We start from the raw sequence: 14,225 nt of genomic DNA, 5'->3' as shown, positions 1-14,225 counted from the left end.
TGTATTATGCTCCAGAGCTGCACTCACTATTCTGCTGCTGCAGTCACTGTGTACATACATTACTTATCCTGTACTGATCCTGACTTACATCCTGCATTATACTCCAGAGCTGCACTCACTATTCTGCTGGTGCAGTCACTGTGTACATACATTACTTATCCTGTACTGACCCTGAGTTACATCCTGTATTATACTCCAGAGCTGCACTCACTATTCTGCTGGTGCAGTCACTGTGTACATACATTACTTATCCTGTACTGATCCTGAGTTACATCCTGTATTATACTCCAGAGCTGCACTCACTATTCTGCTGGTGCAGTCACTGTGTACATACATTACTTATCCTGTACTGATCCTGAGTTACATCCTGTATTATACTCCAGAGCTGCACTCACTATTCTGCTGCTGCAGTCACTGTGTACATACATTACTTATCCTGTACTGATCCTAAGTTACATCCTGTATTATACTCCAGAGCTGCACTCACTATTCTGCTGGTGGAGTCACTGTGTACATACATTACTTATCCTGTACTGATCCTGAGTTACATCCTGTATTATACTCCAGAGCTGCACTCACTATTCTGCTGGTGGAGTCACTGTGTACATACATTACTTATCCTGTACTGATCCTGAGTTACATCCTGTATTATGCTCCAGAGCTGCACTCACTATTCTGCTGGTGCAGTCACTGTATACATACATTACTTATCCTGTACTGATCCTGACTTACATCCTGCATTATACTCCAGAGCTGCACTCACTATTCTGCTGGTGCAGTCACTGTGTACATACATTACTTATCCTGTACTGATCCTGAGTTACATCCTGTATTATACTCCAGAGCTGCACTCACTATTCTGCTGGTGGAGTCACTGTGTACATACATTACTTATCCTGTACTGATCCTGAGTTACATGCTGTATTATACTCCAGAGCTGCACTCACTATTCTGCTGGTGGAAATCTCCTTGCATTCCCTGCTTGTTCAGTGTCTGCACAGTAAGGTAATGACATCTTTTTACCATGCTTTGTACAATGAGATCATTTAGGATCACCTAAGTGTCCTCCTCTTGTCTTGTCCTTGGTGAACAGATGGCATGTAATGTCATGACCTTATAGTTTCCTTTCCATCTGCCTGGAATCTTCTGTGTCATGGGGCAAATCCCATCAGTCAGGGGCAGTTGTTCTTGTATGGACACCCCCTACTTGCATTTGGGGCACTAGGACTTATCACGACATGTATGTAATGTACAAAGCATGTGATACAGTGGTGGTGGTGGTGGGGGGTGTACTGGGGTTGTCCATCCTCACCCACCTCTACCCAGTGGCAATTTCCAATCTGAATTTGACTTGTGCAGAGTATTAAAAGAAAATCTACCACTGGGACTGTTGCGGCGGTCAGACCTCACCCTGCAGGCGCCCTCCCTCCTTGATGCCACCACTGCCAGCTTTTAGTTGTTGCCCCCCATACGGTGTACGGTCATACCGTGCCTATACAATCCAGCACCGTAGTCGTGATGGTGCCCTACCCTTGCGCTCACCCCTCTCCCTGACCTTCCTCCTGTTGTATATTCAGTGCCCTTGAGACGATGCAGTCCCGCTCTATTAGAAATTCAATGAAGTTCCCCTTTAAATAAAAGCGGTAATGTCTTTATCCCTTTAGATGTAATCTGCATCCCGCATCTGCCGCGCGGCGCGCAGCCTCCTCCACCGGCTGATGAATCTCTCCTCGTAGGTATCATGAAATGAAGTCTTCTTTATTGTGTATACATGAGATTCATTGATTTATACGCGGACGCCGCGGCATGTAAGCAATCAGCAGAGTCGTCGCTGCCTTGATAGGCTTTCACTCTATGGTAATGCCGCTCTATTTTCCAATGACAAATGGCGCGGCGTACATGCTATTTATCTGATAAATGACACTTGCTGCATGCTTCCTCGCTAGATGGCCGCCCGGGCCATGCTGCTTCTGTAATAAATGCCACTTTACATGCACTCCCCTGGTAAATGACAGCTTACACATGCTTCTCAGTGACAGATTACACACGTGCCGCCGCTAAATAGCAGCCCGGGCATGCTGCTGCCCCAGTAAATTAACGTGTATAAGGAACAAGCTGGCAGAACATGAGAACTTAAAGGGGCGCTCCAGTCTACCGGTAATAAAGCGTGATGAACCTGTATTGAAAAGTTCTGCAACTTTCACATTGGGTTTGTGCTCACCGTTCGCAAGATCTCTGCTAGCTGTCACATTCTTGTTTGCCTCCATTGGTTTCAAACTTTGGTGTAGACCAGGGGTCAGCAACCTTCAGGACTGCAGCTGTTCTGAAACTACAACTCCCAGAATCCTCCTTTCACTTCTGTGCATGCTGAGAGTTATAGTTTCCCAGCAGCTGGAGTGCTGGATGTTGCTGATCCCTGGTGCAGACAGTGCTCTGCGAGGGATACATTGTATCAAACTGTATCAAGGAGCCTTGTGCTTATTGTCTACACTGGATACAATTGTATCCACTTCTCAGCTGAGAGCAGGAACTATGGGTTTACTGCCTCTGAATGTAAAAGAGAGCTCCCATTCACTGACAGCCGGCGGAGAGCTTTAAAACAGTGGGGGATTTCAGGACAAGGTCAATTATTAAGTTGTAGAATTTTTCATACGTACAATTATCAGGCATCGTGAATGTAAGTCCCTCGAAAAGCAACTGCCAGGGTGATGTGCCCTGAAAATGCCGCCCAGTACATAGACTTACATTCATGGAAAAAAAGGACGGCATGATCCCTACAGAATGGCTATCCGCTATGGCACATAGGGGGGTCCTGGGTGGGGATACCCCTTTACAGTGTTGGACTGGGGTACCTAGGGCCCACCAGTACGGATACATTCAAATATAATAAATAATTTAACAAGTTTTTTATATGAACACCGGCTGGTGGAGGAGCTGTACATTGAATATATGTATGTAGTGCAGTAGGTCTACTGTGATATGGGCCACTTGTGTAAGGGGTGGGAGACTAGGGGCCCACCGGGGGGGATTCCCATGTGGGCCAGTCCGGGCCTGCCCCTATATGATGTCCTTATGCCCTAATAGTGCATATGAACAAGGGTTGCATTCATGACACCTTCACTTTAAATGGGTTATCCTAGGAAAATGATCACCTGCAAATATCGGATTGCTGGGGGTCCAAGTGCGGGGCCCAAGGAATGGAAAGGTAGTGTGCATGTCGGTCCGGTGCTCCATTCACTTCTATGGGACTGACATGGACAGCACTCCAAGTGAATGGACCGGTGGTCCAACATGCAGAATAACACTCTATTCAGAGAGAGGGCCTGGAGACCCCTCGTTCTCAGAGGTCAGAGCCACCGTAAATCCGATATGTATCACCCATATAATGTTAGTGGAATGGGCCCTTTAATGTCATGTATCACGCTACTCATCACATGAAGCTTGCAGCCATCAGCGCTCTCTTCAGCCGGACGGATGGAAACATCCCGTCAATACCCTGAGATCACCGGATAGATGGGAGTCATTAGTGCATCAGTGAATCATCACGGATCTTGTTACCATCCCATCAATGCTTCTAGTGTGGAAAGAGTCTTGGCAGCTTCTCCCGCCCCACCCCGTGTCCCAGCCGGACACAGCATGTAATGAGTGAGGGAGCCTGGAATAACGAGTGGCATCTCTCTGAGAAAATGCCCTCTCAGCTCAGGGGGGAGCGCTGGTGCCAGCACACCACAGCAGGCCTGAATCAGCGCCTCGTGCATATGTAAAACAGCAGAGGTGGCCACAGGCCGAGGCAGGATCAGCTCCCACAATGGCAGCAAGAGTCCTGGAAACCACTGCTTCTTTCATAAAACCTAAAGGGAATCCTCACCCTTTTGACCCCAGGTTGTTCTTTGATCCAGCATCCTGTACTGATAAATTCCTTAATGTATCTGTAAAGAGGTCTAAGCTTCATATTTCTGATACAGAACTCCAAATCTGGCTTCCTGCAGTCACCACTAGAGGGAGCTCACTATATACAGATTATACAGCCACCACTAGAGGGAGCTCACTGCATACAGATTATACAGCTACCACTAGAGGGAGCTCACTACATACAGATTATACAGCCACCACTAGAGGGAGCTCAATATATACAGATCATACAGCCACCACTAGAGGGAGCTCACTACATACAGATTATACAGCAACCACTAGAGGGAGCTCACTGCATAGATTATACAGCCACCACTAGAGGGAGCTCACTATATACAGATTATACAGCCACCACTAGAGGAAGCTCACTACATATAGATATATACAGCCACCACTAGAGGGAGCTCACTATATACAGATCATACAGCCACCACTAGAGGGAGCTCACTACATACAGATTATACAGCCACCACTAGAGTAAGCTCACTACATACAGATTATACAGCCACCACTAGAGGGAGCTCACTACATACAGATTATACAGCCACCACTAGAGGGAGCCCAATATATACAGATCATACAGCCACCACTAGAGGGAGCTCACTACATACAGATTATACAGCCACCACTAGAGGGAGCTCAATATATACAGATCATACAGCCACCACTAGAGGGAGCTCACTACATACAGATTATACAGCCACCACTAGAGGGCGCTCACTAAATACAGATTATACAGCCACCACTAGAGGGAGCTCACTACATACAGATTATCCAGCCACCACTAGAGGGAGCTCATTACATACAGATTATCCAGCCACCACTAGAGGGAGCTCACTACATACAGATTATACAGCCACCACTAGAGGGATCTCACTACATACAGATTATACAGCCACCACTAGGGGGAGCTCACTACATACAGATTATACAGCCACCACTAGGGGGAGCTCACTACATACAGATATACAGCCACCACTAGAGGGAGCTCACTACATACAGATTATACAGCCACCACTAGAAGGAGCTCGCTACATACAGATATACAGCCACCACTAGGGGGAGCTCACTATATACAGATAATACAGCCAACACTAGAGGGAGCTCACTTCCATACAGATTATACAGCCACCATTAGGGGTAGCTCACTACATACAGATTATACAGCCACCACTAGAGGGAGCTCACTACATACAGATTATACAGCCACCACTAGAGGGAGCTCACTACATACAGATTATACAGTCACCACTAGGGGGAGCTCACTACATACAGATTATACAGTCACCACTAGAGGGAGCTCACTACATACAGATTATACAGTCACCACTAGGGGGAGCTCACTACATACAGATTATACAGCCACCACTAGACGGAGCTCACTACATACAGATTATACAGCCACCACTAGAGGGAGCTCACTACATACAGATTATACAGCCACCACTAGGGGGAGCTCACTACATACAGATTATACAGCCACCACTAGAGGGAGCTCACTACATACAGATTATACAGCCACCATTAGAGGGATCTCACTACATACAGATTACACAGCCACCACTAGAGGGAGCTCACTACATACAGATTATACAGCCACCGCTAGGGGGAGGTCGCTACATACAGATATACAGCCACCACTAGAAGGAGCTCGCTACATACAGATATACAGCCATCACTAGGGGGAGCTCACTATATACAGATAATACAGCCACCACTAGGGGGAGCTCACTACAAACAGATATACAGCCACCACTAGGGGGAGCTCACTATATACAGATAATACAGCCCCCACTAGGGGGAGCTCACTTTAGAGAATGTATACATTGTGTGAATTTATCCACCTCTAGTGTTGGCTGCAGGAAGCTAAAATTAAATTCAGCTCTATGACTATGCAGGGGATTTGGAGCTCTGTATTAGCAAAAAGGTATATAAAATATATAAGAAATTCATCTGCATATAATTTTTATTAAATTAAATTTGATGTTTCAAGGATGGACATTCCTTCGAAATTTCATATAATACGAGTTATATTCCTCACATGTGCAGATCAAAAAATGTGTTTCTGGAAAACGAGCCTGATAAATGACAGCGTGAGAAGGATGTAACGAGGACCAAGTGAGAGAAAGGATGTGGAGAGTCTATAGAATACAGCAGGAGTCAGTGGGGACGGTGTACTGGGAGACACAGACGAGAACTTGGGTGATCATCTTTTTATCTACATCTTGAATAGGATAAGACGTAGATCGTCAGAGCGGAGTGTTAGATGTGGCTACAACCGTCCTGCAGGGAAAGAGGACGAAACTGGAGGAGCCGCTAAAGAACAAAGGCCCCGCGCACTGCAGGCTATACGGTGGAATAGCTGTAATTGGATGGGACTAGGCAATAACTAAGAGGAATCTTACTAACCAATCAGGAGTGTCAGATCACAGGGCATTACAGAGTATGGGCACTGTGGATGGCACTGCTATAAAGTACAGTGGATGGCACTGCTATAAAGTACAGGAGACAGCACTGCTATAAGGGTATAGTGGATGGCACTGCTATAGGGTACAATGGACGGCACTGCTGTAAGGGTACAGTGGATGGCACTGCTATAAGGGTACAGTGGATGGCACTGTTATAGGGTACAATGGACAACACTGCTATAAGGGTACAGGAGATGGCACTGCTATAGTGTACAGTGGATGACACTGCTATAGAGTGCAGTGGACGGCACTGCTATAAGGGTACAGTGGATGGCACTGCTATAGGGTACAGTGGATGGCACTGTTATAAGAGTACAGGAGATGGCACTGCTATAGGGTACAGTGGATGGCACTGTTATAAGAGTACAGGAGATGGCACTGCTATAAGGGTACAGTGGATGGCACTGTTATAGGGTACAATGGACAACACTGCTATAAGGGTACAGGAGATGGCACTGTTATAGGGTACAGTGGACAGCACTGCTATAAGAATACAGTGGATGGCACTGCTATAGGGTACAGTGGATGGCACTGCTATAGTGTAGTGGTATAGTGGATGTGGTGTGTCGATAAATCGTCCAGCTGATACTGTTATGGGGCACCGTGAATTGCACTGCTATAGGCAGAGTGCTGGGATGTCTCAGGGGCACTGCGGTTGGGATATTTTAAGTGCCTTCGGATGTGCTTGACACTGACATAGGGGTAAAGAGTGGTGTCTGACATTGACGCGGAGTGCTGTGATATTTATGGGGCCACTGGTATAGGGGTACAGTGGGTAGTCTAGCATGTTTACAGGATAGCAGTTGTGTAGCTGGCACTGTGCATGGGGTACCGTGGAAGGCACTATTATAGAAGCAGAGTGCTGGGACTGTTATGGAAGCACTGGATATAGGGACAGTTTGATGTCAATGGCAATAATATATGGACACTGGTGCAAGTGATACTGTTATAGTGGGTGCTGTACCAGGAGGAGTGCTGCAGGGGTGACCACTGTTATAGGGACCTTGTTGATGATACTGCTACAGAAACATCACTGATATAGGAGCACAGTGATGTGCCTGGCACCGCTATAGTAGTCGCTGCTGCTGGCACTGATATAGTAGTCGCTGCTGCTGCCACTGCTATAGTAGTCGCTGCTGTTGGCACCGCTATAGTAGTCGCTGCTGCTGGGACTGATATAGTAGTCGCTGCTGCTGGCACTGCTATAGTAGTCGCTGCTGCTGCCACTGCTATAGTAGTCGCTGCTGCTGGTACTGCTATAGTAGTCGCTGCTGCTGGGACTGCTATAGTAGTCGCTGCTGCTGGGACTGATATAGTAGTCGCTGCTGCTGGGACCGCTATAGTAGTCGCTGCTGCTGGCACCGCTATAGTAGTCGCTGCTGTTGGCACCGCTATAGTAGTCGCTGCTGCTGGGACTGATATAGTAGTCGCTGCTGCTGGCACTGCTATAGTAGTCGCTGCTGCTGCCACTGCTATAGTAGTCGCTGCTGCTGGTACTGCTATAGTAGTCGCTGCTGCTGGGACTGCTATAGTAGTCGCTGCTGTTGGCACCGCAATAGTAGTCGCTGCTGCTGGGACTGATATAGTAGTCGCTGCTGCTGGGACTGCTATAGTAGTCGCTGCTGCTGGCACTGCTATAGTAGTCGCTGCTGTTGGCACCGCTATAGTAGTCGCTGCTGCTGGGACTGATATAGTAGTCGCTGCTGCTGGCACTGCTATAGTAGTCGCTGCTGCTGGCACTGCTATAGTAGTCGCTGCTGCTGCCACTGCTATAGTAGTCGCTGCTGCTGGTACTGCTATAGTAGTCGCTGCTGCTGGCACTGCTATAGTAGTCGCTGCTGTTGGCACCGCTATAGTAGTCGCTGCTGTTGGCACCGATATAGTAGTCGCTGCTGCTGGGACTGATATAGTAGTCGCTGCTGCTGGGACTGCTATAGTAGTCGCTGCTGCTGGCACCGCTATAGTAGTCGCTGCTGTTGGCACCGCTATAGTAGTCGCTGCTGCTGGGACCGATATAGTAGTTGCTGCTGCTGGGACTGATATAGTAGTCGCTGCTGCTGGCACTGCTATAGTAGTCGCTGCTGCTGGGACTGATATAGTAGTCACTGCTGCTGGCACTGCTATAGTAGTCGCTGCTGCTGGCACTGCTATAGTAGTCGCTGCTGTTGGCACCGCTATAGTAGTCGCTGCTGCTGGGACTGATATAGTAGTCGCTGCTGCTGGCACTGCTATAGTAGTCGCTGCTGCTGCCACTGCTATAGTAGTCGCTGCTGCTGGTACTGCTATAGTAGTCGCTGCTGCTGGGACTGCTATAGTAGTCGCTGCTGCTGGGACTGATATAGTAGTCGCTGCTGCTGGGACCGCTATAGTAGTCGCTGCTGCTGGCACCGCTATAGTAGTCGCTGCTGTTGGCACCGCTATAGTAGTCGCTGCTGCTGGGACCGCTATAGTAGTCGCTGCTGCTGGGACTGCTATAGTAGTCGCTGCTGCTGCCACTGCTATAGTAGTCGCTGCTGCTGGTACTGCTATAGTAGTCGCTGCTGCTGGGACTGCTATAGTAGTCGCTGCTGTTGGCACCGCAATAGTAGTCGCTGCTGCTGGGACTGATATAGTAGTCGCTGCTGCTGGGACTGCTATAGTAGTCGCTGCTGCTGGCACTGCTATAGTAGTCGCTGCTGTTGGCACCGCTATAGTAGTCGCTGCTGCTGGGACTGATATAGTAGTCGCTGCTGCTGGCACTGCTATAGTAGTCGCTGCTGCTGGCACTGCTATAGTAGTCGCTGCTGCTGCCACTGCTATAGTAGTCGCTGCTGCTGGTACTGCTATAGTAGTCGCTGCTGCTGGCACTGCTATAGTAGTCGCTGCTGTTGGCACCGCTATAGTAGTCGCTGCTGTTGGCACCGATATAGTAGTCGCTGCTGCTGGGACTGATATAGTAGTCGCTGCTGCTGGGACTGCTATAGTAGTCGCTGCTGCTGGCACCGCTATAGTAGTCGCTGCTGTTGGCACCGCTATAGTAGTCGCTGCTGCTGGGACTGATATAGTAGTCGCTGCTGCTGGCACTGCTATAGTAGTCGCTGCTGCTGGGACTGATATAGTAGTCGCTGCTGCTGGCACTGCTATAGTAGTCGCTGCTGCTGGCACTGCTATAGTAGTTGCTGCTGCTGGGACTGCTATAGTAGTCGCTGCTGCTGGCACTGCTATAGTAGTTGCTGCTGCTGGCACTGCTATAGTAGTTGATGCTGCTGGGACTGATATAGTAGTCGCTGCTGCTGGGACTGATATAGTAGTCGCTGCTGCTGGGACTGCTATAGTAGTCACTGCTGCTGGCACTGCTATAGTAGTCGCTGCTCCTGGGACTGCTATAGTAGTTGCTGCTGCTGGGACTGATATAGTAGTCGCTCATGCTGGCACTCCTATAGTAGTCGCTGCTGCTGGGACTGATATAGTAGTCGCTGCTGCTGGGACTGCTATAGTAGTCGCTGCTGCTGGCACCGCTATAGTAGTCGCTGCTGTTGGCACCGCTATAGTAGTCGCTGCTGCTGGGACTGATATAGTAGTCGCTGCTGCTGGCACTGCTATAGTAGTCGCTGCTGCTGGGACTGCTATAGTAGTCGCTGCTGCTGGCACTGCTATAGTAGTTGCTGCTGCTGGCACTGCTATAGTAGTTGATGCTGCTGGGACTGATATAGTAGTCGCTGCTGCTGGGACTGATATAGTAGTCGCTGCTGCTGGGACTGCTATAGTAGTCGCTGCTGCTGGCACTGCTATAGTAGTCGCTGCTCCTGGGACTGCTATAGTAGTTGCTGCTGCTGGGACTGATATAGTAGTCGCTGCTGCTGGCACTGCTATAGTAGTCGCTGCTGCTGGGACTGATATAGTAGTCACTGCTGCTGGGACTGCTATAGTAGTCGCTGTTGCTGGGACTGATATAGTAGTCGCTGCTGCTGGGACTGATATAGTAGTCGCTGCTGCTGGCACTGCTATAGTAGTCGCTGCTCCTGGGACTGCTATAGTAGTCGCTGCTGCTGGGACTGCTATAGTAGTCGATGCTGCTGGGACTGATATAGTAGTCGCTGCTGCTGGGACTGATATAGTAGTCGCTGCTGCTGGCACTGCTATAGTAGTCGCTGCTGCTGGCACTGCTATAGTAGTCGCTGCTGCTGGGACTGATATAGTAGTCACTGCTGCTGGGACTGATATAGTAGTTACTGCTGCTGGGACTGCTATAGTAGTCGCTGCTGCTGGGACTGATATAGTAGTCGCTGCTGCTGGGACTGATATAGTAGTCGCTGCTGCTGGCAATGCTATAGTAGTCGCTGCTGCTGGGACATGATATAGTAGTCGCTGCTGCTGGGACTGATATAGTAGTCGCTGCTGCTGGGACTGATATAGTAGTCGCTGCTGCTGGCACTGCTATAGTAGTCGCTGCTGCTGGCACTGCTATAGTAGTCGCTGCTGCTGGCACTGCTATAGTAGTCGCTGCTGCTGGGACTGATATAGTAGTCGCTGCTGCTGGGACTGATATAGTAGTCGCTGCTGCTGGCAATGCTATAGTAGTCGCTGCTGCTGGGACTGATATAGTAGTCGCTGCTGCTGGGACTGATATAGTAGTCGCTGCTGCTGGGACTGATATAGTAGTCGCTGCTGCTGGGACTTATATAGTAGTCGCTGCTGCTGGGACTGCTATAGTCGATGCTGTAGTTACCGATGTGACGTGGCCTCGCCGTTATAGAGGCACCATTACTGACACCGTTATGCCCTCGGGTGGCAATACTATAAGGGTCACAGTCATGGGTCACGCGTGGCCTTTTCACTGGCACTGCTAAAGGGACACTTGGCAGATTGTTATAGGGACACTACATCCAGGACTGCCCCACTATGGAGAGACATCTACTGTTATGGGCGCACTGTAGCTGGCACTGTTCTACGGGCTCTTGCCTGGAGCTGAGCTTCTAAAACTCGGTATAAAATGGTCAGGGGGGTGTCACTTCTGAATGTAGGGGACAATGACCTAAAACTAGGACAGGCGCTGTCTCCGGGGAGGACACGAGATCTGCTTGTCGCCTGCGCCCGTGCCCAGTGACTAAATGTAAGTCAGTCTAGAAAACAGATTGCACGCATGGAGCTGCCAGGCCTGCGTGTGGATGCGGGATCCTGCGGCTCCATGGTAACGTGTTATCGGGTAACGTTCCCACATGCGGAAGCCTCGCACAGGACACGGCTGGCACAGGAGGAGGAAAAACATTGTAACTCTCCTCAGCGAGTTTAATACATTTCGTTATTGATGAGAATCTGCCAGAGGGTCGGGGGGCGCTGGGGTCAGTCCAGGGATACTCTATACGGGGGGCAAATATATGTCAGATCTATAGCTACAGATGGGCAACTTAAAGGGGAACTCCAGTAAAGTCTGACTCAGGAAGATGAACGCTGGACAACCAATATGGCGGCCATCACATCCGTCCTGAAGGCCATGTCTGCACAGTGGGGCGATCTGAAGGACTATAATGGCTGCCAAGGAGGGTGGGAGTTGTACTGCCGCCACAACAGTCATCACCTAGGGCGGTGCTTGGGGGTGTGAACAAAGAGTATCATCTAATATTACTGTAGAGGTCAACCATGCAAGATACTCGTGACCTTACTAGTGACAGAGAGTGTTATGTGGGCACAGAATGGCAGTGTGAATCAGGCACTGTGTGGCGGTGGTAATCTGCTATACTATGGCGAAGGTAATCAGGCACTGTATGGCGGTGGTAATCAGGCACTGTATGGCAGTGGTAATCAGGCACTGTTTGGCGGTGGTAATCAGGCACTGTATGGCAGTGGTAATCAGGCACTGTTTGGCGGTGGTAATCTGCTATACTATGGCGAAGGTAATCAGGCACTGTATGGCAGTGTGAATCAGGCACTGTTTGGCGGTGGTAATCTGCTATACTATGGCGAGGGTAATCAGGCACTGTATGGCGGTGGTAATCAGGCACTGTATGGCGGTGGTAATCTGCTATACTATGGCGAGGGTAATCAGGCACTGTATTGCGGTGGTAATCAGGCACTGTATGGCGGTGGTAATCTGCTATACTATGGCGAAGGTAATCAGGCACTGTATGGCAGTGTGAATCAGGCACTGTGTGGCAGTGTGAATCAGGCACTGTATGGCAGTGTGAATCAGGCACTGTGTGGCGGTGGTAATCTGCTATACTATGGCGAGGGTAATCAAGTATTTTATAGCGGTGGTAATCAGGCACTGTATGGCAGTGGTAATCAGGCACTGTGCACCATACAGTAGGGTTACATGTGCACCATATGATTGTATTATTTTGCCATTATGTGGGTCACCATATACGGTAAAAGGAATCCATAGATGGCATTTTGCAAGCACTGATACAACAGGGCGAAGGCCGCACTTGACTAACTTTTAGAAAACTTAACCAAAGAGGACGACTGAAGGATGTCTGAACTTATGAGGGGTTCAGGTTTAATGCGGACACTTGATCCTTCTGGACCCCAAAGCTGCTGGAGAGCGGGCACCGCTGATCCACGCGCGTTATCCCACATTTACAGGGCGGATTAGAGGGCCGTGCTCCTGAATAGAACGAAACATCCAACACGTCAGATCCATCGATGTGCCAGTGTGCACAGGCGTATAAAAATAGACGGCGCTTTATCTGAGACCAGAATAGAACATGTAACATGAAGCTGAAATCTCCTCCGATACATAGACCCAAAGCCTCAGCGGCTTCACCATAAATACAAAGAAGGATGAGACAACCCGAAGACTGAGGAGGCCATTACCGGACACAGGCGATCAATAGCAAGAGCGCAAACAAGCCCCGGCCCCACAGCATCCACCTCTGATGTCCTCCTATGTGCTGTCAGTGCAGGGATCTGTGAGACCCAGGGGCCCGGAGAAGAGACCGCAGCTTCAGAGAAGGAACAGAGATCACAGTGCAATGGATATCTACACTACCCACAAAAAACTTTAGGGATATTTGGCTTTCCAGTGAAATTTATGATTTGCTGGCACTATCTCACCTTGGGGAGAAAGTTACTTGGTCGGCGTGAGGAGACTTATAGCCATACATGCTCCTCTAATGCTACCAGATATAAGGCAGCTATCCTATAAGTCATTGTTCGACCAGTTAAACAGGCCTTGAGACATGACTCCGATATTAAATAAGCCAGCATCTCACCTGCAGACAGCTGTTTCGGCCTAAACTTTTCTCAAGAACTTGTCCTGTGGCCTTGAGCATCCATTACAGCCTGACAATGACGTCTCCTGCTGTTCACAAGGCGACTTACTGTCTGCTGAGGCATGGCGTCCACTCTTCTTGAAGAGCGGCCCTCAGGTCATTGAGGTTCTGGGGTACAGAGATACGAACCTGTACACGGCGACTCAGCTGATCTCATAGGTTTTCAATGGTATTCAGGTCTGGACAAAGTGCAGGCCGCTCCATGTGAGGTTCCCTAATGATGTGACCTCGATGAATTGTCTACATGAAGATGACATTAGGCCTGTGATGGTCGTACAGAGGCACAATGACCGGATTACTGATGTTCTTCAGGTAGTATGGGCTTGTCACTGGACCATTCACAGTGTAAGAAATGTTCTGTACGGACTAGACACACCTGCCCAGACTGTGACACCACCACCACCACCACCACCAAAGGATTGACTGGTGACCACAGTGGCTGATGCAGAGCGCGCTCCTTGACGTCTCCAACATCGTTGGCGGCCATCATTTCCGCTCAGCGTGAATCGACTTTCATCAGTGAACAGCACTGAGGCCCACTGCTCCCTCGTCAGTGTAGATCCTCCCTGGCCCATACAAGACGATGACGTCTGTG

At 49.2% G+C, this 14,225-nt stretch overlaps 1 protein-coding gene across 2 annotated transcripts in view; it reads right to left on the bottom strand.

Annotated features, from left to right (window-relative positions):
- The window catches only part of NTNG2 (netrin G2), a 130,838-nt gene that overhangs the window by 90,548 nt on the left and 26,065 nt on the right, over positions 1-14,225 (bottom strand). The gene's annotated exons all lie outside the window — the stretch shown is intronic.

This window comes from Bufo bufo, chromosome 8 (genome assembly GCF_905171765.1).
Source record: "Bufo bufo chromosome 8, aBufBuf1.1, whole genome shotgun sequence".
Taxonomy (NCBI): Eukaryota; Metazoa; Chordata; class Amphibia; order Anura; family Bufonidae; genus Bufo; species Bufo bufo.
Note: the sequence above shows the minus strand (reverse complement) of the source record. Positions and strands in the feature narration are given on the sequence as shown.